Raw genomic sequence first — 4,333 nt, 5'->3', positions numbered from 1 at the left:
ATTGCTTTATGGAAAATTTATACTTTTTGATTAAAAATTACATTTTTCGATTGAATTATCAACTGTAAATATTTTTTGGTTGCAAAGTCGTTTTGTTGTAAATGCAACTATATTGTTAAAAATAAAAATCATAATTTTTGGGTGGAAAATTCGATTATTCACTTAAAGTTGAACTACTTAGTAAAAAAATTAATTTTTTCTTATTAACGATTCATAATTATAGTTGAAAATTGAACTATTTGCCTTTAAATTAGGTTAAAAATTCAGCTTTTTTGTAGATAATACTCTTTTTGACTTTAAAATTAAAAAATTTCTTAAAATTCAATTGACCTCTTTAGTAGAAATTTAATCTTTTTGGTTGAAAATGAATCATTTTTGCGCAAAAATTCAATTGTTTGGTTGAAATATGAACTGTACATCTTCTTGGGTTTAAAAGTCGCGTATTTCACTAAGAGTTGAACTACTTTGTAAAAAAATACGTTTTTTTTACAAGGGTTTATAATTATGGTTGAAAATTTAACTATTTGGTTGAAAGATTAACTCTTTGATTGAAAACTCATATTTTTCGTTTAAGAAATTCAACTTTTTGTAGGTAATTCTTCTTTTTGACATTAAAATTAAATAATTTCGTTAAAAATTCATGTATTTTGTTTAAAATTTGTCTTTTTTTGTAGATCATTAATTTTCTTGGTCGAAAATTCATCTGATTGGTTGACAATTCAACAACTTTGTTTAAAATACATTTTTTCCGTTAAAATTTATTTATCTTTATCTGAAAATGTAACTATTATAGGATTGATTAGAATTTAGTCGTATATATTGGTTAAGTTTGAAAATCGTTTTTTTATAGAACATTAATCTTCTTGGTCAAAAATTCACCTTTTCCCTTGAAAATTTAACAATTTTATTGAAAATTCGTTTTTTTTTCCTTGTTCAATTCAATTTTGTATCACAGCTTTTATCTGAAAATTGAACTATTCAATTTTTGGTTAAGCTTTATTCTGTAAATTGTATTATTTGAAACACCAATTATTTGTTAGAAAATTAATTTATTTGTTTTCGATTATGACTTAAAATATTATTTCAGTATAAAAAATGTTTATTTTTAACCCAAACAAACTGAAATTTCTTAATTAAAAAAAGGAAATGTCGATAATTATCAGCAATATTTGAGCGTTCATTTAAAACAATCCATTACGAACAACTGTTAAAAACTATACAAATTTTAACAGAATAGTTCGAAATAGAAAGCCTTGAATTGGTAAATTTGTAATGAGCTAAATTTTAAGTTTAAACGCTACAGCTTTAATTTAAAAAAATATTCAGAATTAATTTAAAACTTGAAATTATTTTAAATAATTTGAAACACAATTAGAATTTTGCAGATTAAAAAAACAGCTTTTTGAGAATTGTACAGTATTTGAAAAGAAAAACAAAAATTGTTGTGATTGCTAAGATCATTGAAATTGATTTTTTATTTTGACAAATAAATTTTAAGTGAGTATTTGAAAACATTTTAAAAATAAAAAAAAAAGAATCCGAAAGATTTTAAGAAAATTTTTTTATTTTGCAGTTTTTTTAATTTTAGGAAAAAAATCTAATTAACAAAATATATCAATTTTCAACCCAAAAGTTTACTTTTTAACAAATTAAATTAATTCTCTATCAAATAATTGGTGTTTTAACTAATACAATGTACTGGATAAAGTTTCAAACAAAAATTGAATAGTTCAATTTCCAGATAAAAACATTAATTTTTAATCAATCCTAGAATAGTTACATTTGCAGATAAAAAAACTAATTTTTAATCGAAAAAATAAATTTGTAATAAAGTTGTTAAATTCTCAACCAATAACATGAATTTTCGACCAAGAAAATTAATGATCTACAAAATTAATTATCTACAAAAAGTTGATTTTTTTCAGCCAAAAATATGAGTTTTCAATCAAAGAGTTAAACTTTCAAACAAATAGTTAAATTTTTAACCATAATTATAAAACCTTGTTGAAAATGACAGTATTTTTTTTTTTACAAAGTAATTCAACTCTTAGTGAAATAATCAACTTTTAAGCCCAATAAGATGTACAGTTAATATTTCAACCAAACAATTGGATTTTTGACCAAAAATGATACATTTTCAATCAAAAAGATTAAATTTCTACCAAGCAAGGTCAATTTCCAACAAAATATTTGAACCTTCAACAAAATTATTTAATTTTAAAGTCGAAAAGAGTATCATCTACAAAAAGCTGAATCTTTCATCCAAAAATATGATTTTTCAACCAAAATTTTAATTGTCGACCAAATAGTTTAACTTTCTATCAAATTGTTGACTTTTAACGCCCAAAGATGCAATTTTAACAAAAAATTTAATTTGAAGGCAAATAGTTGAATTTTCAAGTATAATTATGAATCCTTAATAAAAAAAAAATAATTTTTTTACTAAGTACTTCAACTGTAAGTGAAAGTTAAACTATTTGGTCGACAATTAAAATTTTGGTCGAAAAATCATATTTTTGGATACTTTTTTTAAATTTTTAAAATGTTTTCAAATACTAACTTAAAATTTATTTGTCAAAATAAAAAATCATTTTCAATGTTCTTAGTAATCACAACAATTTTTTTTATTCTTTTCAAATTCTGTACAATTCTCAAAAAGCTTTCTTTTAATCTGCAAAATTCTAATTGTGTTTCAAATTATTTAAAATAATTTCAAGTTTTAAATTAATTCTGAATATTTTTTTAAATTAAAGCTGTAGCGTTTAAACTTAAAATTTAGCTCATTACAAATTTACCAATTCAAGGCTTTCTATTTCGAACTATTCTGTTAAAATTTGTATAGTTTTTAACAGTTGTTCGTAATGGATTGTTTTAAATGAACGCTCAAATATTGCTGATAATTATCGACATTTCCTTTTTTTAATTAAAAAATTTCAGTTTCTTTGGGTTTAAAATAGAAAAATTTTATACTGAAATAATATTTTAAGTCATAATCGAAAATAAATAAATTAATTTTCTAACAAATAATTTGTGTTTCAACTAATACAAGTTACAGGATAAAGTTAAACCAAAAATTGAATAGTTCAATTTCCAGATAAAAGCTGTGATAAAAAATTGAATTGAACAAGGAAAAAAAACGACTTTCAATAAAATTCTTAAATTTTCAAGGGAACAGGTGAATTTTTGACGAAGAAGATTAATGTTCTATAAAAAAAAAACGATTTTCAAACTTAACCAATATATACGATTAATTTTTAATCAATCCTATAATAGTTACATTTTCAGATAAAGATAAATCATTTTTAACGGAAAAAAATTATTTTAAACAAAGTTGTTGAATTGTCCACCAATCAGATGAATTTTCGACCAAGAAAATTAATAATCTACAAAAAAAGACAAATTTTAAACAAAATACATGAATTTTCAACGAAATTATTTAATTTTAAAGTCAAAAAGATGAATTATCTACAAAAAGTTGAATTTTTTAAACGAAAAATATGAGTTTTCAATCAAAGAGTTAATCTTTCAACCAAATAGTTAAATTTTCAACCATAATTATAAACCCTTGTAAAAAAAAACGTATTTTTTTACAAAGTAGTTCAACTCTTAGTGAAATACTCGACTTTTAAACCCAAGAAGATGTACAGTTCATATTTCAACCAAACAATTGAATTTTTGCGCAAAAATGATACATTTTCAACCAAAAAGATTAAATTTCTACTAAAGAGGTCAATTGAATTTTAAGAAATTTTTTAATTTTAAAGTCAAAAAGAGTATTATCTACAAAAAAGCTGAATTTTTAACCTAATTTAAAGGCAAATAGTTCAATTTTCAACTATAATTATGAATCGTTAATAAGAAAAAATTAATTTTTTTACTAAGTAGTTCAACTTTAAGTGAATGATCGAATTTTCCACCCAAAAAATATGATTTTAATTTTCAACAATATAGTTGCATTTACAACAAAACGACTTTGCAACCAAAACATATTTACAGTTAATAATTCAACCGAAAAATATAATTTTTAATCAAAAAGTATAAATTTTCCATAAAGAAATTTAATTTTTACAAAGAAAGACGAATTGTTAACAAAATACATGATTTTTTAACCAAAAATGGTATAGATTAATTACAGTTTCAAAAATGTATTTTCAACGAAAGAGATGAAGCTTCAAATAAAAGAAATAAAAATTTTAACAAAGTAGTTGAATTTTTGATAGAAAAGTGGACTTTTTTTTACAAAATAGTTACATTTTCAACATAATAATTAATTTTTCAATCAAATAATTGAGTTTTTATCCAAACGAGATGAATTCCAAAATCACCAATTTCT

General features: G+C 21.7%; 1 protein-coding gene across 2 annotated transcripts in view; it reads right to left on the bottom strand.

The window, feature by feature from the left end:
• Positions 1–4,333, bottom strand: part of LOC117179889 (glycine-rich cell wall structural protein 2-like) — a 43,206-nt gene that overhangs the window by 10,642 nt on the left and 28,231 nt on the right. The window lies entirely within an intron of this gene.

The sequence above is a fragment of the Belonocnema kinseyi genome, chromosome 9, assembly GCF_010883055.1.
Source record: "Belonocnema kinseyi isolate 2016_QV_RU_SX_M_011 chromosome 9, B_treatae_v1, whole genome shotgun sequence".
NCBI classification, from domain to species: Eukaryota; Metazoa; Arthropoda; class Insecta; order Hymenoptera; family Cynipidae; genus Belonocnema; species Belonocnema kinseyi.
The sequence above is the reverse complement of the archived record's forward strand: the minus strand, read 5'-3'. Positions and strand labels throughout refer to the sequence as shown.